Source organism: Plectropomus leopardus, chromosome 9 (genome assembly GCF_026936395.1).
Source record: "Plectropomus leopardus strain MGB_pleo_1.0 chromosome 9, ASM2693639v1, whole genome shotgun sequence".
NCBI lineage: Eukaryota > Metazoa > Chordata > Actinopteri > Perciformes > Serranidae > Plectropomus > Plectropomus leopardus.
The window spans coordinates 16599138-16620752 of NC_142184.1; the positions used below are offsets into that span (position 1 = coordinate 16599138).

General features: G+C 41.1%; 1 long non-coding RNA gene across 1 annotated transcript in view; it reads right to left on the minus strand.

Moving 5' to 3' along the window:
- Positions 1-21615, minus strand: part of LOC148188714 (uncharacterized) — a 244688-nt gene that overhangs the window by 191562 nt on the left and 31511 nt on the right. Inside the window, exons 3-4 of the long non-coding RNA XR_015777483.1 lie at positions 18850-18891; positions 6589-6648 (exon numbers count right to left, since the gene is read on the minus strand). This is a non-coding gene — a long non-coding RNA (uncharacterized LOC148188714). The remainder of the gene's footprint in view (positions 1-6588; positions 6649-18849; positions 18892-21615) is intronic.

Below are 21615 nucleotides of genomic sequence, written 5' to 3' on the forward strand. Positions count from 1 at the left end.
GTTTGTACAGAAGTAGTCGATGTTTTGGAAATGTTAAGAGACATGCTGCTGTCATTTTCGATTTTGACATCTCATCATTTAGGGTTGAGACAAAACTCACATGAAACAAGTATCTTGTACTTTATTTTTTATAAGTATAATGCGAGTATATTCTGTCACTATAGTGATTAAGGAAAATCTTGATCAGACAGCTGTGTTTAATATCTCTAAGTCTATATGTGTGAGTGTGTGTGTGCGCGCATGTGTGTGTGTCAAGTCAATTTATGTGTGTGCACGTGCATGCATGTGAATAAATGTACGTGAAAAATGTAAACAAAACATCACGATGGATGCATATTAAGGCTGTGTTATGTCGACAGGTACATAATATAAATTTGTCGTTACTTAAAAGGTTATCCACAGAAGGTTACTAAACAGAATTCCATGACTTTTCCAACATTTTGAATGATTTTTACAAATGCTATGACTTTTTCAAGCCTGTAAAATGGGATTGTGAAATTCCATGACTTTTCCAGGTTTCCCATGAGTGTGTGAACCCTGTGAAAAGCTTGATGTAACACAAAATCAGTTGTCACTTCCCCATTTTGTCTCCCGTCACTCAAACATCTCTTTGCATCTTTTCAACTCTGTCACTTTTGTTTCTGAAGTGTCGTAGCAAAACAGAGCAGTTCATCAAACAGATGACTAATCCGGGTCTTTCAGTGTGTCTCCACTTGCAATATCAATTTGTGGAAGATAAAGACGTTCACATGACATCTGCATAGTCAGAGTACTGCATCAATCTCACCAGAATCGAATTACCGGAGTGCATGTAGTTGCACTGGATTACATGAATGTGTTAATGCCATATGTACACTGGTTATTTGCAGGTTGTTTGAGATGCCACCTCTGTCTGGATGATCTTGACAGACTGTCAGGTTGACTCCTAATATTCACACCTCTGACACCTTCAACCCCTCCCAGCTCCATCATGCACACACGTACAGAGTCAACAGGTGGAACCACACCAAAAGCATCATGCACCAAAGTCATGTATACACTTTGGCACACTGCTGAGATTAAAAATGTATGTTTGCAAATTTAAAAAAGCACATTGTCCTCACCCTCTACCACATCCCAACACTGCAGCCCCCTCTCTGGTTTTTCTGTGAACTCTTCTCTTGGGGAGGAGTGTAAATGTGGTCAAATGGGCTGTAATTCAGGCCCCAGTGAGTTGGGCTCCACTTGCAGATATATGTATATTTCTTCTTCTTCTTCCCCACAGCTCTCACAGAGGCCTTGCCTAACACTTATTAAACAGATCTTAAGAACATCTCCATTTATCATTGCCACCTTGCTCATGCATCAATGCTTCTATGTGTGTGTGTGTGTGTGTGTGTGTGTATGGCCCCAAGAGGCCGACTGTCGGTACAGAGAGGGGGTGATGTAGGAAGATTAATACTGGTGTGACGGCAAAACCATGCCACGGAGGAAGGGTCACTCATTACCCATCTGACCAGCCATCTCCAACCCAAACACATAAAAAGACACACACACACACACACACACACACACACAGATGGTAGCTACAATAAGGACCTTCTGTAAACTTCTCTCTGTCTTAATTCTCCGTCCCCTTTTCCTGCTTTTGTTAACTTTGTCCACACTCTCCTCTCCTCCTTTTCCTGTTTGTCTTTGGTCTGCCTCTTGGATTTTTATCAGGACTGATGAAATATACCACTATAGTCTTGTTAAGTTTCGGAGGGGGTGGGGGTGCCCGGTGTATAAAATGAATCGAGTGTCTCCGGGCTCATCTTTATGGTCCGAATGTGGAGGATGTATGGACAGAGAGGAGATGGGATGTGGTGGAGACTGGAGAGGGGTCAAATACTGCAATTACTGCCCAATTGATTTCCATTGGTGTGACGCAGAGAATAAGTGTTACTCCGTCAATGTTCACTCAACCTGGCAGCGAATCCTCCTCTGAGAATGAGGAGGGAGAGAAAGAGCAAATCCTTCTACCAGTTCATTCATTCATTCAGCCATTAATTAGGATGTTCATTTCATTTCTTTCATAAGTTTATTTGTGTGTTCATTCAGTGAAGTTGTAGCCTTAAATATCTTTACTGACCAATGAAAGAGCAGCGCACATCAAGACAGCTAATGTTAGAGTTCGAGGAAACACCAGAGATTCAGCCAGAGTATGTGTGTATTTTGTTGGTAGTTTGTTACCTTGTAACTGGCAGTGGGTGACACAGTGTGATAGCTATGATTACACTTATATCAGTAGGGAGGTGGAGAGAGAGTCTCTAACTATAAGAGTAAAAAAGTCATACAAAAATTATTATTAAATTATACCTAAGATTAGTGAAAAGGCAATCAGACTGCATTTGGTGATGGAGACAGAGCTAGCACGTAAAGAAATGTAAATTATTTAGGAGGCGCTGGATTATTGACACAATATTATCATATGTATGTCTAACATATCAATGCTTATTTTAAATGTCCCCGCTATTGCCCCCTGAGGAATGTGAAACCACCTCTCTAGTGACATACGCTGCACAGATACAAGTCAAAATAGTCAAGGTCAGACATTTTAGGGGACATAAACTGAAGAAAAACACATTTTGATTCTTTAAATGTATCCTTAGATCTCTTCTTTCAGCAATATTTGGGTGCCTCTCTCACTTTAGCTGGACATTTATTCAGCTGGGCAAACTGGGCAGCAGTAAGCCTGAAACCACAGCTGAAAATGACGGTCCAAACATATCATTTAGTGTCATTTGGGGAATTTTCTTAAATCTGTTAATGGGTTGCAATGATGGCGCTTATACTCTGTTCAATTTCCCACGTTTTGAGATACATTTTCTTTATACATTAGTGTAAATATCCTAAAACCAGACAGATAAGTCAGACCATTGCACTATTAAGAAAATTACGCTTGATTTTAGAAAAGTGGACTTGTATTGGAAACTAGAGTTATTATGTCACCCCATTGGCACTGGCAAAATGCGATTTTAGGACTTAAAAACGGCTTGGGATGGAAGACTTTTTTGCAGTGAGAGGGAAAAGAGGAATGCTTGGAAGATGGAGGGGAGGGATGGCACTATCAAGGCAGGCTCATGCTTTCTCTGAGGTTTTACAGAAAGCACCCAGACAGGCTATCATAAAGTAAGTGAGTGTGAGCAGGTCCCACCGCCTTGGCCATGGCTCCCCTGTGAAAAAAATAAAACTACTACCCACACAAACCCCACCACTCCTCTCAGCTCCTCTGTTCCTCTATCACATCCTCTCCTCTCTGTTGTCCACGTTTCTCCTGCAATCGTTTTCTTTCCCCCCCAAGTTTCCCTCTCTTCTCTTCTGTTCTGCCCCCCTCTTTCTGTCTCCTGTCTAAAGGGCCAGACTGTGGTCTGTCGATAGAATCAGTGGAAAACTGTTTGGAAACCCAAACCTCAGTGAAATTATTTGATTACAACCTCCCATTACTTGCTGGTTTGGAGGCATTAGAAGCTCGCCGAGAAGTAATGATTTCCATTTTGTGTTTGAGTTGTAATACAATATTTGCTGTGGTTTTCTTTCCAAGGACAGCGCGTAACAGTTGCTTGATTTTTCGGTTGTTTGGACATTTCTAAATTGACATTGTCTACATGGAAATGCAGATAGAACTGAATGGGTGAAAGAAAATAAGATAGATTCGAGCCACTGTTACACAAAAATGGAAAACTTGTGCAATTACTTACCAAGCTGCCTAAATTGTCCTGCTCACAAAAGCGAGCGTAATTCTGATCCTATGGGGAAAGTATGAGTTAGTCTGCAGCAGTTGACTAATTAGTCAAAAGTCACAGAATTATGACCCTGCAGAACAACAGGAAAGAGACGAGGACTAATTAAGGCTACCTTTTCTCTCACCAGCAATTAAAAAACAACAAGGCTCGGCATATTTTCACCTCAAAATCTCTACATCTCTTTGTCTCTTCTTCTCAAACTATCTCGACCCACTTTATCCTTTCCATTCATCTCTGGAAAAAAATCCATCATTTTTATGTCATTAAAGGTTATGAAAATCACAGTGCCATGGCAGAGGAGTCAGACGTGAGCAACTCATATAAAAAGGACTTGAGGAGATGAAGAGAGGTTAAAAGAGGAGAAGATGAGGGGAGTTTGATGACGTAGTTCATCTGGTAGCGAGGGGATATTTACAGGAGGTTGTGTTTGTACATGTGCATATACAAAAGCACTTGTGTGTGTATATAAACACACACATTTATGTATATGCGTGCGTGCGTGCATGCATGTGAGTGAGTGTGTGTGTGTGAGTGTGTGAGTGTGTGTGTGTGTGTGTGTGTGTGTGTGTGTGTGTGTGTGTGTGAGAGAGAGAGTGTGTGTGATTGGGCTGTTTGGCAGGTAGAAGGCTGTGAGTGCAGCCTGTCACAGCCCAGCCCTGATTACTCTGCACCATTCATCAAAGTGTCACCTCCCTGACAGCCGCTAATAAATATACTGCCACAGACCCCCACTCGCACCTGGCAGCGCACCACATTCACACACACACCATACCCCCCTCACCCCCAAACACACACACTCACACTGCCACCCCCAGCACCCCGATGCAGCACCAAACGCAGCTCGTACAGCAACACATCCTAGAGCTCATTTGCTAATTGCTGCAATTCCCATCAATTTTGTTTCTGTCTTGTTCAATGTCAACAGGAGCGAGAGGATTTAAATAAATTAATGAATTATATAAATAACCAATGGGGGAACATGTTACATTACTTTCCTCCATGTCTTGCCCCGTACTTTTTACTGCCATATGCTGTGACATGATGTATCTTCCCTGTTTTTAATTGTGAGCACACGCTATATGTATACATATATGTATTTATCAAAAAATAAATAAAAAAAAAAAAACATGCGAAAAAACACAGATGTACACACTAAATCCCCTTTTTCTGTTGTTTAATGCACAGTGCACTAGCTGTTCCACTTACTGCTCAAAAATTGTCCACATCCATCCAAACTTTACCAACAGTGGTGGAATGTCACTAATCACATTTACTCAAGTACTCTACTTAAGTACAAATCTGAGGTTCTTTTACTTCCTTGAATCTTTCATTCTCATGCCATTTTGTACTTCTCCACTACACTTCAGAAGGAAACATTGTACTTTTAGTCTGCTACAACTATTTAATAACTTGACTCAATAGTTGCTTTACAAATTAACACACAAACCATACGAAAATGTGAATGAAGTGCAGCTGAAACAATTAGTCAATTGGCAACTATTTTGGTAATCTTTTAAGCCATTTTTCATGAACAAACACATTTCGTGGCTCCAACCTCTCCAATATAAGAGATCACTGCTTTTCCTTTTTAGCTATTTTGATAATTTAAACTAATTTTTTTTTTCTCTATGAGTACTTTTACTTTGAAGGAACAGTGTGCAAGATTTAGGGGGATTTAGCGGCATCCAGGGGTTAGGACTGCAGATAACAACCAGCTGAAACTTCTCCTGGTTAGATTTCCTTCAGTGTTAAGGGTGTAAAGTTCATGTTAAGGAAGTTTTTAAGGGGAGCCAAAAAATCTACTGAGGTCGCACCTCCAAAACAAACAGAGCATGATATTAAAACTGTTTTTTTCTCTGACACCTTAATGCATGTCAAAGATGAGTCACTGGCCTAGCACCTGCTAATGTGTGCTTTTTGCTGATAACTTAATGAAAGCTTGCCTTATTTCTGATCATTTAAGATCCAGACATTGAGGCGGTTTGTACTGGAGGTCGGATTATCCACAGAGGTCTTCTCTCCAAAACAAGTGGACCAGGTGATGTAAATCGGGAAAAACACAGAATTAGGCAGTTTCATATTTAAAGAAAAAAAAGCCAGTGTTTTTCTGATGCTCCCGTTATAGAGGGGCTGCTAACTACAGTGAATGATACAAAAATGTGAATGGCTCTGTCAAGGGCCAGTGTTTGGTTTGTCCATTCTGGGCTACTGTAGAAACGTGGCGGCGAATATGGTGATCTCTGCAGACCCACTTCCTATGCATATGTACAGTAAAAGTCTCATTCTAAGGTAACAAAAACACAACTTTTCTTATTTTCAGGTGATTATATACTAAAGAAAACATACTTCTATTGTATTCAATTTCTGTGAATATATCGACCTAAATACTATACACTGGACCTTTAAAAGGTATTCTTTTATTGAAGTAACATATTTTCATGCAGGACTTTTACTAGTAATGGAGTTTTTTTGCATTAATACTTGTACTTAAGTAAAGGATCTAAATACTTCCTCCAACACTGTGTATTACATACTCTAAAATATAACTACATAGTTTTGCTCTCATGTTTCAGAATCAATATATCTTAGTCCTAGTAGTAATTGCAGTGCAAACTTTTGAAATGGTATTGCAATGTTTCAACAGGCTGCAAAAAAAGCAAAGATCGTTACCTCAAAAATGTGCATTTGCATGTAATTGCTGGTTTGCTTTCCCTTATTCTACTTCATTTGTAGTCAGTGAGGAACACACACCCATGTGGTCGTCTTTCCTCTGTTTGTCTATGATTAGGCAGTATGTGACTGCTGTAATGATTCGTTCTCTTACTGTAAGAGCGGCCCATTTGCGACTCCTGTCTCGGCTCCGGCAGATGCTCCCCGGCTCCCCCTGTTGGGAGACAGATGAAGCGTGTGACTCAACAGGGCCGTGTGAGAGTGTGTGTGTGTGTGTGTGTGTGTGTGTGTGTGTGTGTGTGTGTGTGTGTGTGTGTGTGTGTGTTACAGTATGCATGGGACTATGGTGATCTGGTGGCGGAAGTGTGGATATCGGTATATCCTGCGCTGGAAGATGTCCTTGCCAAGCTGTGCGTGTGTTTGTGTGTGTCTGTGGGCGAGTGTGTGTGGACATGAGGCTGTGAGCATGCTGCGCTGGCAGATGGCATTACTGCATTGCCGGGCCACCCTGGCTAACAGGGGGAGGACAGGGAGAAGGTGGGAAAGGAGGAGGAGACGGGAAGTGAGTCAAAGAGAGGGATGGGTGAGGTTGGGTTGAGAAAACGAAAACTGTGAAGGGGGGGAGGAAGCAGTGGGTGAGGAAAGAGTTGAATGCATGAGTTATTACAAGGAAGATAGGGTTGATGAGGTGATGAATGAATGCATGACAGGGAAGCAGTCCTGCCAACTCTTCACATTGTTGCCCAATTCATCGTCCCACTCATTTCAACACAATGCTAAAAACAAAACTTTTTAAAATGCTACACTGCTCGTATTATTCTAATTTTGCTCCTCCAAGCGCGATTCGATCGTGGTCAGTGTTGCCAGCTGGGCTCCAGTTTGTGCTGTGTGCATATATGAATGTGTGTGTGTTGGCGTGCGCTGCATGCCTGCTGGGCTGCAGGGCTGGGCCAGGTGTGGAGTGGGAGCAGTGGGAAGATTGGGAACAGTGGGCCTGTTAATTAGAGAGGGGTGATTAATGGGACGGCGGAGAAGGCGCACTGTGTTAGGAAGGAGAGATGAAGGAAGGTGGGAGCGGTTGAGGGGAGAAGGCAGGTGGGGTGCAGGGGTAAACTGTTTGGGAAAGGTGGGGGGTATGTGATCAAAATAAGAAGGCTTAAAAAAATATAAATCCTCAGTTAGTACTTCAAAATGCACAATCTGCTCTGTCTAGCAAGTCATACGTTACAGTTTCTATCAATGCCTTTACATGTGTGTTTGTGTGCGTCTTTGGTGACGTCTGCCTTTGGATCCAGTGTGTAATTGAGATGTAAGAAGTGGCGTTGTGACAAACACTCCTCTGGGGATGTGGCGTGTAAACACCAATCATTTGGCAGATGCGCTGTGAGCAAATTGGCAGTGTATTCCCCGTGGCCGAGCCACACACCATTATCAGGATTGAGACTAATCGTGTGCCGTCTCCCATATGAGGAGCAATTAATTCACACCGAATCAAACTGCAAGAGAACAGAGCGAGGAGTGGAAAAAGTAGAGGAGATTGAGCGATGGGGAAGAAAAGAGCAGTGGTTTGCGAGGAGGGAGAGAGGAGGCAAGGTAGTCAAGAGAGGAGAAGTTTGTGTGTAGTTTGATACATTTTCACCATGATCAAAACACACTGAAAAATAAATGCTGCTCTTAGTTTTGCTTTCAGAGTCACTCTTGGAATTCAATCTTGTTTTTTTTAACTGTGATAAACTTTCCACAAAAGCTCACAGAAAAGAGAATAAATGACGAATGAGGAAGGCAGGACGAGGAACCAGAGTGCAAAAGCAAGAGAAAATTGACTTGAGAGGGCGTCTTGTGAAGCAGCCTAACATTTATAAATGTATTTCCACAAAGATTTGACACCCTGATAGTTTTACACTATCTGTATTTCTAGAAAGATGACACTTACAAGGAATCATTAATGGGAGGTTTCCCCATTTTCACCTCAATCCAGTCTCGAGGCATTGTAGTGGAGAGCCTGCACAGCCAGACGCCAAGCCATTATTTCCTGTCTGATTGCTCTGCGGCCAGTGCGATTAAGGAAGAAGACTAAAAGGTAATTTTTCACTATGATGGACAGAAGGAGAGAGAAAAGTAGAGCCGGTCTGGGTTTAATCTCCTGCAGATGGAGGGAGTGAGGGAGGGACAGCAGCAAGAGGAGGGAAGCCATCTTTTCCAGGGATACAGTACCTAAATTAATCGCCCGGCCTGATGGCCTTTTGGATAAGATAAGTAGCATTATAATAAGGAAGGCCATATAAAAGACCAGACGGCGCTGACAAGCCAAGGGAGACTATTCAGAGTGTCTCTCTCTCTCTCTCTCTGTCTCATACACCCATACACTGTAAAGATTGGTCATTTAACCTTCTTTATTATTCTAGTGAAATAATTTTACCCTGTCATCGTAGGGCAGTTTGTGAAAAGACAGAAGGACAAATGATACACAGTGAAATAATTACAGGCAGAGGACAACAAAGGGAGACTTCGTTGAAGGCAGAAAAACAGCAAAGAGTCGGAGCAAAAAAGATGTTTTTGAAAGCTATTGCAATTCGTCACCTTGTCGCAGCAAAGCCAGGTTGTGTACGTAATTCTAAGTGGTGATCACAACTTCACGGAGGAGGTGTAGAGGGAGATAAAGTAACACTTCACACTGCTCAATAACAGTATTGTTTGTCAACTTTGTGGAAGATTTATTTCAGAGACCATAAACTGCCAGAGAGGATCTGCTCGGATGGAAAGAAAAACGACGTGCAGTCGTAAAGCAAATGTTCAGAAAACTCAAAAGTGCTGCTGGTATGTGAGCAGGTATTTACACTCTTTGTGGCTTTCACAGAAAACATACAGCGTAAAAAAATATTGTTGATTCTGTCTTCGTTTCTTTGTTGATTTAAGTATCTGTTCTCTTATGTATCAGAATAGAAGAAAAAAGAATTAACTGAGAAATCAGTTAACTTGATACTTGTTTCAGCACATTATACATTAACACTGTGCTGCATGCATCCAGACAAAATGTTTTTATGACAAAATACCATAAAATTTCAATAATATCCCAGACTCTTATGTGCTTCAATCACTGAACTCAACCTTTGTTTATGTGGACAGATGTCTGTATGTGACAGGCTTTTAATTCCTTTCACACAAAACTCTTGCTCAGCAAAGATGGGAAGTGTTATCAAATTATTTATTTAAACAGTATGAATATCACTTGTATACAAATATGGCTGTTTAATAACATATCGATTATGAATAATTCATCTGATCTTATCATGAGAGACAGCGCATCGTAAAGAGAGAGAGACAGCAAGTTACTTCACTTGCTTTACGGCACTCGGCACAGCGACACAACACCTCTCTTTAAACAATATACACAACTTGGATTCCTTTTTTATTAATTCAGAAGTTTGGATACTTTAAATGGTGGATCATTGCAGACTAAAGGAATATGAATAAAACAAGGAATAGACACCTTAAAGACTTTATGACCGTTTCCGAGATGGGGAGTCACCACCTTTTTTCGGCTCCCTTGTTTAACATTTCAACAAAGAATGAATTGGCCTACACTTTTGTGCTCATGGATACAGAAAAACAAACTGAATGATTACATTTTGGAGGATCTAAACAAGGTAACAATGTGAAGAATAATACACACTGTCAGAAATAGTGAAAGTAGTTTCAGGGCCTTGCTGCTCAATGGCAGGTTACTCCCTTCAATGAGGTACAAACTTCAGAAATTTAAGTTAACCACTTCCCTGTAGAGATCATGTCTGCAGCAGTCAAACGAAATAATTGGACACCATCTACAAGTCCAGGGGCCGCAGCGCTAAATTCATTATCAGTAAGTTTTTAGAGAATGAAAATGACAAGACAGACACACAGCACACACAAATGCAAACGCTCTTCTTTCACTCCGTAGACTGTTAACTAACGATGTTGGCATGAACCGCAATGAACCGATCACTACAGACCCTGGGTCTTCTCGACAGTGTCCATTTCTGTCCATTTGTTGAAGGGAACAACTGTTGAGCAGCAAGGTCCTAAATCTAATTTCGTCATTTCCCACTGTGTATTTCGGTTCGAAAGGACTAAAAGTAAAAGGGACGCTTTTATTTTAAGTATTAAGTATTTTAAGTTTTGTGGTATTTTTATTTTCAATAGTGGTTTCAAAATGAGCAACTTCCAATTGAATTATTTAGAGTCAAGTCAGTTGCTTTTCAGATGGATTTGTGATTGATTACAAGCCTTAACACCAGTATGAGCTCTTCCCAGCATCATCATAACTAAATGTGCTTGAAATCAACTCTGTTTTGTTAAAACATTAATATCTTTCATCACCAACAGATACCAACACCTTTCCTCTCAGCGCTGTCCTGGCAACCTAACCAGAGAAAGAGGTTTATCAGCTTGTTATGTCAATCTCTGCTACCCCCTGCTTTGAGGTTTTAGCTTCTGTGTGTGTTTGTGTGTGTGTGTGTGTGTGTGTGTGTGTGTGTGTGTGTGTGTGTGTGTGTGTGTGTGTGTGTGTGTGTGTGTGTTTGAGCACTTGTGTGTGTCAGCATCCTCTTGAATAGAGTCTGCCGGCTCTCTTGCAATACCAGTTTCACTCTCATTGAGTGATTGTGTGTGTACGTTTCCCGCAGAGCAAACATGTTAGTTCGTCTGTTCTCACAGTGGGCAAACAGCGAAGGGGAGCTCATGAGCGGTGTTAATGGGGAGAAGAAGGAGCGGGGTAAAGGGTAGATAGGGGAGGCAGCACAGTAGGTGAGAGAGGGGATAGGGGTTAGAATTTAATGTGGAGCAAGATTTGCATCAGTACTGAATGCAGGTGTTTGATGGTGTTTTTGTGTGTCATATACACGCAGAAGAGGGTATATGTGTGGGTGCATGTGTGTGCATGTGTATGCGTGTGTGTGTGTAGGGGCCACAGGGCAACCTTGGAGAAACTCCACTAATTGCGACCACTGGGTTTTACCTGAGGGTCTTCTCTGGCTAATATCATTAGCTAATCTGCTGTGTGTTGTCCCCCTTGCCCTCTCCATCAGAGCGCCCCGCTCCAATAGCACAACCAGCGGCATCCACCCCCCAAAAAACCCCCACTAACACCCCATGCCTCCTTCCCAGAGCCCAATGCAGACTGCTGAGTCCGGGCTTGTGCTGCTGGAAGGGCCCTGCATCTGGGCACCACTGACAAAGAAGATTAATACCTCAGTCACACACACACACACACACACCACACACACACAAGCATGGGCATACTCGCACACATTCACGCACACGCAGCAAGGTACCCTCATGGATCCTCTTCAGATGCACACAAAAACACATTCCAACCTCAATCAGAACCAAAAAACTGAGAGAATCGGCGCATCTCAGCCTCCCACCACCACCCATACTCCCTCCTTCATCCTGCCTCCGTCTCTCCAGGCTGTGGACCACTCCAAGTCTGCCTCCCCGTTTCCCCTCAGTACCCCCCTCCCAACCCACTTTAAATAGAATCTCCAGGCCACAGAAAAACAACTTTCTGCTGATGCGACTACTCCTTCATCCTTCCCATCTCTCCCCTTTTACTCCCACTCCCATCACACACCTATGGTTATGGGGAGCACGGCTGAATATGAGCCGTGAGCTCTGAGGCAGACGTTGTATCTGAGGGGGCTGCAGCGTGCGCCTGATGCCCCCTGTGGGGAAAAAGTCCACAAGGCAAAAGCACTCTCACAAGCCTGTTTAAAACCAAGTGCATCCGGTTTGTCCACCAGTTCAAAGTGAAAACACAGCAGTGATGCACAAGACTGTGGCCTGACGAAAAAGAATCAATAAAGTTCAAATTAAAGTGGGCTGTAAACTTCTGGTCGGTTGGTCGATTGTTTGGTCGTTATGCTCCTGTCCGACTTAATTCTCATTGGTTGGACACTCACTGGTGCAATGTGATGTTTTAGTTAATCAAGAGATAACGTGCAGATGTATTTCCGCAACTGACCAATTGAAGAGCAAGTAGAATTTTAGCTTGCCAAGATTTTCTTTGGTTGATTACAGCCCTACAATTAACCCTTTACCTGGCTTCATTTCATTCAAAAACTCAGGAAGAGGGCGACAAGCAACTTAACAAGAAATGGCCCATAAATTCATCATTAGTAAAATGTTACAAGAAAATTTCTGGAAAATATGAAAAAAAGAAAAGAAAATTAAAAACCCAACAAAAAAGACAAGAGAATGACATCAAGAACATGCTAAAAACATCTTTTTTTTGTAACATAGCTTTAAATATAGACAATTATAAATAGAGTTTTCTGGACATTCTTCCCTGATTTTTGCTAATATCTAATATTCCCCCCCAGCTTATTTTCCTATCATTTCCTTGTAACCTTTACTTATTTTTTGCAGTTTGCTGGACATTTCTTGTCACGTTGCTCATTTTGGTTTTTCCTGTTTGTTAGTTGTTTTTTTGTTTATTTGTTTTTGTGTTTTTACAGAAATAAAACCAATTTTCTCATATATCTGTGCACAACAGATATAAACACATATCTGTTTCAGAGACAGTAAAGCTGCTAACACGATAGCGCCTAAAATAGCCCTTTGAGAGGGGCAAAAAGGCAAAAGGGAAACAGTGAAGAAGTTGGTGAGAAAGAAGAGGAAAGGGTTAGTTCCAGATGTGAATTATTTCTATACCTCACTTCTGTGTGTTCATTGTGGAAACTCCCAGGCTCTCCCCTGGGGGCTGCCAAATGTGTGGTTTGGCCCATGCGTACAATAACCTCCTTCAACCACGTTCACCTGTGATCTGTGATAGCTGGCGTGACTCAAGCACCACATCTGTCACTGGAGGCCATGAGTGTGTGTGTGTGTGTTAAAACGTATGAATTTGAAGTGAATTAATGCAATTGGGTGAAAAGGAGAGGGGGGATTAAAAAATGACAGAGAGAGAGACAGAAAGGCAAAAGAATGGAAAAACATTTGACCGTAGCGTTACAGCAAATATCAGATAAAAAAAGATCACTTAGGCAGAGACTACTCTGGCACATCTCCGCACGCCTAAACGCTTCCCCGTGTCAGCACATTGGCTGCTTGTCAAAGAACAGAAAGAGAGAGAGCGACAGAGAGACAGAAAGACCGACCAGTAAAAGGGGAATCTACATCTGCGCAGAAAGCCCAAAAAAACAGTCAGGAAAAGACGCAAAGGAAGAGGGTGACAAAGTTGCGGTGCGGGTGAGGTTGTTACTCCACACGTTACATCTTCAACAGAGGACGGTGGTACAGGTGAGTGACACTTAACTAAATTTGAAGAAAGATCCAGCAGAAACTTAGATAAGATTTTAGAGGGAAAACCTGAAAGGGCCAGACTTTTTGCATCAATTAAAAATGAGAGAAATCAAGGTAAAATATTTAAGAGAAAGAGAGCGGGACAAGCATTTTGAAGGACGCAGTGTGTGTGCATGTAAAATTACACACACACACAAAGACTGACGATGCACTTCCTGGCCTAGGTATTTGAGAACTGGCACACAGTAAATGCCAGTGCAGTGTTGATGCTGAGAGATAATAAATATTGCTCGTAATGTTTTGGGTTTTTTTATTAACTGCTTTCCTATTACTGTAATGGAGAGCAAAGAGCAAGACTGTCATCCTTCCTATTGTATCTTTTTAAATTTATTTTCATTAAATTGTTCCAGAATAAATTCCCAATCCTGGCTCATACATTTATTTCCTTCAGAAAATGAATTACAGTTATTGTATGATGTAAAATCTATTAGAAGAACTGATACTTGTTTGCAATTCCTACCTTGTATGTTTACCAATTTATAATAAGGGATTTTAATGCTTTTTAAGCCTTGTATAGTTTTTAATCGACATTTCATATATTGTATTTCAATTTCATTCAAGTGTGACTCATGCACCGGAGAGAGTTTACACAGAAATAGCAACAAAAGTGGTTTAACTGATTTGATATCAGGCTTTATAGCTTCCATGAAAATATATCAAACCGTCTTTTAGACTGTGTGTGGGGGGGGGGGGGGGGACAGGAAAAATGTAGGTAATATCATTTAAACAAAAATAATAAAACACTTTTACCATGTAATTTTACCATGAGTCATATTTCAATATCAGAATATAAAGGGGAACATTTGTGAGCATTATAAAAATGAATAACTACAGTGGGAAGTGTCATGATCAAACTTGTAATGTTGTTTGGGGTATATTGTAGGTATATTCCTCCACTCTCTCCACCCTATCGGACCGGCATTCCATGTCCTTATAAATAATTCATTTTTTAATCTGATTTCCCAGAGCGATTCTCAGTGTGTTAGTCACATATTCAATAACGGTGCGCGGTGAATAATCTGGCTGTGTGTTTCCGTGATTTTCCCCCATGTTCTGTGGAGGGGGGGTTTTGTCGGAGTCTGAAAGTGACTGTGGAGGTGGAGGTGGAGGAGGAGGAGGAGGAGGAGGAGGAGGAGGAGGAGGAGGAGGAGGAGGAGAGGAGTCAGATGCATCATCAGTCAACATCCCTACAGGTTGACAATGAACAGATGCATGCATTTCTACTACACATCCATGTTTAGGATTACTTGTCTCGCTCATCTGGAGCCTGAACATCATCGCCGTCTCTCCCTGCGCTCTCTCACAGCTACACATCTGGAGGGCTGGGGATGACTCGTTCAATGATTAAACGATTTCTCAGTTGACAATGAAAGGCAGGTCCAAGTACAAGAGAAATGTGAAAAATACAGGGCATTGTATAAATATTTCCATCATAAAGTATTTCAAAAATAAATAAATAAATAAAATAAAAACTCCTTTCTCTATTTTTCTATTGTATAGGATTTGTAGAAAAGCAAATAAATAAATGGAAAATCTAAATAAAAACACATAAAATGAAGTGTTTTTCCTTATTTTATAATTCTGGTTCTGGGATGATGTTTCCTCACAAAACTAAAATTGTGGAAAACAAGACATGATTTATAGTGGTATAAAATACACTGAGGAAATTGTTATATATATTGTTTAAGTTATAGGGCAAATATTCCATGGCAATAAACAAGCTAAATATTTTGTGGCCATTTTTTGTTGTCAAAGCACCACAAACTTGAGTGTGACACAAATATGTGAGTGGTGGCATAGTGGAAATGCATCACCATACCATGCCACTGTCCTTGTCCCCCCACAGTGCCCTGGGTGCTGTTTCTTCCAGCCACACAGTCTGACCACAAACACACAGACAAACATGCAACTGCAGTTCACCAGGACCTCACAACACAACAGACGCCGATCTCAATATGTTGTCTTTTTGTAGATCTTTCTTTGAAAAATATGTATCTAATTTACGGTCATCCTAATATAATATTTCTTTTCAGCCGTGGGCAAGTGAATCCCACAACAATAGAGCTGGAGGTCAATGAGAGGGTTTGTATTGTGTCAACATGAATAAAAGCGAAAGCATCAGATGCCACAAAGATGGAAAATTCCACAACAAGAAACATCTAAACGGTGTGCCACAATGGAGGAATGCGCGAATGGATTTCCAACATGAATGCATGAGGACAGCTAAATCACAGTCCATTTCTGCTAAAGGCTGCATGATTGAATGACTGTCTGTAACCTAATCTTAGTAATGAAACCAACACAGCCGACACAGAGAGTTAATAGGTCTGCAACCAGGATTTTTTTACACACTGCTGTTACTGCGTTGAAACTGAGAAGATACATCTCAAACCACCTGAGTTAGTGTGCGTGTGCGTGTGTGTGTGTGTGTGTGTGTGTGTACAAGGGACAAAAGCAGAGAGGGCAAAAAGTGCATCAATAAAGACAGAATTAGTGCATCTTGCTAATTCTGAAACTGCCTAAGCAAGACTAAAACGATATGTCTCAAACATCCAATTAGTGCGTTCACTTATGTCCACTCAGCATGTTTGTTCGTATTTGATGGCATTAAGTAACTAAATATGAAGTGATGGACCCAACACCTGAAAAACCCTCATCTATTAACTCTACCATCATGCGATACTTTGTAACTAAGAAACTTGACCTCTGACCCTTGAGAGCCTTAACCGGACACACTGAGTTAATGATAAAAAGGTCTTGTGGCAGGGTGCAGTGTGATTATAATGGGAGAAAAGATGACTGACTCTTGGCTTCTCTAGAAAGTGCATAACACTATTAAATCTACATGTACAAAAATACATATAAACACACGCACACCTGGAGCTGTGAGCTGCATGACACCTCAACAGTTGGCTGGACAAACCTAGAGCACCCCCTAGTGTTGTTTTTCCATAATCCACAGAGCCACAATGATCGATATAGAGAAATGTTTTTGGCAATGACAATCACACTCTCACACATCAAAAGGCTACAGATCACACCTAAGTAATGTGAGGTTGTTTAATGTTTTTACATTAAAAACATAACAAGAACATGACTTTCTTCAAGAGAGAAAACTGGATCACTTCATGTTTTTTTTCTATGGAGCACAGTGAGAAGACTTTCTCCAACAACCAACATTTTTGATCCAACCAAGCAAAAAATTATGAGAAACTGCAAAACAAAATTATTATTTCACTTCCCATAGGTCATCACTTAAATGTTTCCCTCGGTCAGAATTGGATGATTCAACCATTTGAAAGCTGAGCAAATTTGCTTGATTTCTTAATAAGAAAAAACATGGGAATGGGAATATATATATATATATATATATACATACATACATATATATACACACATACACTTTTTTAATAATATCAGATAACCCATTAATAGTCACCTTTTACTATTTTTGCAGTTTGCAGGACATTTCTTGCCAAGTTGCTCATTATGTTTTTCCCCATGTTTTTTAAAAGAAATCAAAACAATTTCTACAGGTTTCAGAGGTTTAAATTATAGTCTGAATGCAGCGCAAGAAAACTGATGTCGATCCAGGTGTTAAAGGGTCAATATGCACTTCAACATATTTTCTTATTTTTGGGCAGTAACATTTCTATAAACCAGTAGGTTATTGCACCCCAGATGAAGGCTGACCTGAGGTTTTTCTCTCAGGCTAAAAGGCAAAGATCCCAGTTAAGTTTTGGAGGGTTTAGTGTGATCCGAAGCCTTGCCCAGCATCCAAAACAAACCCTTGGCTCAAGCCTAATGTGCGTTTCCATCCAGGCTCGTGTAAATGTTTGTGATTAAAAAGGGAGATACGAGAGCCGAGGCGTTTTCTGCAATCTTGCACATCCTAATTTGGTACTGGGGGAGTTAACACACCTGCCAGCTTCCTGCTGACGAGGGTGATTTCTCAACTGTTGTTGTTTGTGCCGTCAGTTTAAGGAGAGGCGAAGACAGCGAGAAAAAGGGGAGAGAAGTCCGGGCTGGGCAAGACAGAGCAAACACACATGCACACACACATACACAATACACAAACACACAGATCCCAGGCTGCTGCCAATAACGGGCCATCGGAACTTATGAAAACGTTGACTGCTTGATGATTGATGGTAGTTATTTGTGGCTTTCTAACCCTCCTCTTTTGCCCCCCTCTCTCTTCCTCCTCTTTCTTCATCCTCCTCATCATCCTCTGCTCTGTCTCATCTTTGTGCTGTTGCCCCCCCCCCTCAGACAATGTGAACATGATTAATAATGTGTAATGTTGTGTGAGCAGCATGCTGTCCATCATGCCTGTATGTCTGACATTCTCTATAACCCGAACTCTGAGGCCAGAGATGTGAGATCTGAACACCGGGTTTAAGGCAACACATCAAACTCAGGATGCAAACCTGATCTAAAATAAATCAGGTTGGATTTAAAATATCATCACCCAGTAAAATGTGAACTTTTAGATACCAACAATTAGATACCACTGCTCTGAGGAGCTAAACAATGCAAATACTTTTGTGTTTGTGTTTATTGTGCTTGACAAGGCCCATTCACACTTTTTGCTTTACTTTTGAGTTTTACACTTATTTGTAAGAAAATCTCCTTTTTCCATTATGTATATCTATATTTAGATGTTGGTATGGGGACAGACGTATAAATAAAGATGTGAGTATGGAGACAAATGAATAAGTGGCAGTGTAGTTCTGGGTGTCTGCTATTACTGCCACACTGCCAGCTCCCCATCCATCACTCGCTAACACTGTGCATCTGAGTGTGTGTGTGTGTCTGGAGGAAGAAGAGGAGGAGGATAAGGAGAGAGGAAGAGGGAGAGGACATCAGAGGCCACAGTGCAAGTTCCTCATCCATCATTCTGCAAGTCCAAACTTCAGAAGCAAAGGAAAGGGAAAGGGGGAAAGGCAGAGAAGAGATGTTTTCTCAGAATGATTCTTTGCTTCCTTCCCCTTTTTTCCTCGAGTAATCAATGAGGTATAACGGTGCCTGCGTTGTTTCTACAGCACAGCCAGGAATTCCTGTTTCTTTGACTCACCCTCTTTGGCCAACAATCTTCCTCTTTGCTGCACGACACAATCTGCAGACAGACGGGGGGAGGCACAGAGAGAGAAAGAGGGAAGGAGGGGGGAGACAAGACAGGACAGGGCCTTTAGTCTAGAGATCATTACCTTTACATTATTAATGTATGGCCAAACCACAAAGGACATTCACAGACAATGAGGAAGAGTGACTGCTTCTCTGCTCCCTACAGCGAAACATATGAGGCAGGTAGATTTCTGAAATAAACTATGTGTCGTGTACCCTAACTGACCTTACATGACCACTGCTGAACAGAGAATTCAGCTCAAAATTGATACATTTTTTAACCATAATGTGTCCAAAAAACTGCCAAAAGTACCAAAAGTGGATGGATATTGTTTGGTCAGATTTCTAATTTTATTCTTTGGTTGGATCTTCTTTGGTCCTGATTTCAATCAAAACGTTGCTGATTTTCAAAGTGTGTTTATAAATTTGTAAGTTTGTAAAGAAATGCTCTTTTTGATGCATTTTTCAAAAGATTTTTAGAAAAATAATGATGGCATTTAATACAATATAATATATATATCAAAATAGAAACACGTGAAAAATCTATATGTGCCTGTGTACATGTGTAAAGCAGGTTTGGCAGACACTTTGGTGAAGCTGAGAGCAGAATTAAGGAGTGTGCTGTGTGTTTCATTAAATGCTCAATATATCTTGTGTTTTCTGGATCATTTAAGCCCCATTACAGAACAGTGGCACTGCTTTAATTTCTAAAGTGCCTTTCAAAAGGCATCACCTCAGGCGCTTATTCCCGCTCTCTCTCTCTCTCTCTCTCTCTCTCTTTCTCTCTCTCACACACACACACATGTTTGCATGTATACATGTGCGTAAAGTCATATACACACTTGCACACAGACACAGATGCATGCATTTCTGCTAACATGCAAGAAATTGTGCAGGTGTATAGACATATTCACAACAAATAAAGACAAACACAAAGCCTGCTCTTTCCTATCTCCATTAAGTCTCTGTATTGTTTTATTCTTAAGCTGTATTTCTCTTGTTCTCTACACTCTGCTTTTGTCCCTCTGTGTCTTTCTGTGTAACAGATGACAGCAGCCTTGCAGCGGTCAGGGCTGCTGTCTTGGCTGCTGGACTCATTTGACTTGCCAGCTTGGCCGGAGGATGAACCCCAGGACTAACTGGAGCCAAGGTCAGATTCTCTGAGAGTGTGTGTGTGTGTTTGTGTGTGTGTGTGTGTGTGTGTGTGTGTGTGTGTGTGTGTGTGTGTGTGTGTGTGTGTGTGTGTGTGTGTGTGTGTGTGTGTGTGTGTGTGTGTGTGTGCGTGCGCAATTTATTCCGAGGTGTTAGTGCTGATGAGGACTGCATGCTTGGTTACAGTATATTCACGGTACTAAACGTTACAGGAAAAAAATCCTTCTCCACATTTGCAAATTTGATTGAGTGCTTGCATGTGAAGGTATGTGAGCAGTGTGTGCTGAGCCAGCTGCAGACTGAAGGGAGGTGGAGGTAAGGGGAGTGTTGTTCAGAGCAATTGATACATTGCAAATAGAGTGGGCTTCCTGTCCGGGTTTTGTGGCTAAGGTGCTAAACGCTTAAGGAAACCAGATACACTTGCACATCCTCTAAAGAGATAGACGGACAGAGTGGGAAGGTGGGAAAAATGTGGGGTGAGAGGAAAAGAATACAGGTAAAAGCCTTTTTACAGAGATTGCACTATAGGGCCACTACAAAGTCCCTTATTATGTCTCCTTTGCAATTTTACACAGAACCCAACAACGGCAGCATCATCATCAGGCTCCAGAGTGTGATTATAGATTGTGTGCCGACATCGAGGAAACAAGAGGCGAGGCAGGTGTGATGTTTAACACAAAGCATCGGCTTCTCCTGTGACATGTAACATATGCATCTGCAGTGCTTTGTATTTTAAAAAATAAAAGCATAACATGGCAAAAACAATTATTTACCATCTACTGCTGTATGATGACTGATCTCACAGGGTAAGGAGCTCTCGAATATCATAGGTTTCCCAATTTGCAAACATTTTCGGCCGCAGTTCTTCCTTCTTGAGTTAGCTGCAACTGCTTCTATCTGCTTTTAAAATCTCTCGCGGTCGGTCTCATGCCAGGTTTTCCACACATTCATTTATTTGTGGTGGTCAACCACATAGAGAGCAGGGGTCGACAGATTATCAGCATTTTGCTCATTATCTGTATCTGCGTTTTATATTAATGATTGCGGATAAAATTAATTATTTAAAAAGTGCAAAAGAAAGTGTCAGCATAGGAGGAACTTTAACTTCTTAAAACCTCAGGGAGCTTTTGTTAATTATTCATTTTTTATTTAAGTTTTCACTTGACTTTGTAAAAAAAGTTGCTGGGAATTTGCTGTATATGATGTTGACGTTTCAGTTTTGACTAAACATTGCTAAAAGCACTTAAAGTTCTGTGCTGGAGTTTAATATATTCAACATTGTAAATACTGACAGAAAGATTTTCACTTTTATTGTAAATGCAAATCTGTTTCCAATATCGGTTATCGCATTAACTATTTAAAATTGGTATCTGCATCGGCCCTGAAAAACCAATATCAGTCAGCACCTAATAAAGAGGGAGGAAGAGACAAAATGAAGGTAGAAAACGAAGAAATGCACATGATGGTAAACAAACGTCACAGACCAAAGCATAATATAGCTACATTACATCGACAGCTAGAAATAAATTTGCCATTATGCTAAAATACTCGGAAGGTTATCCCC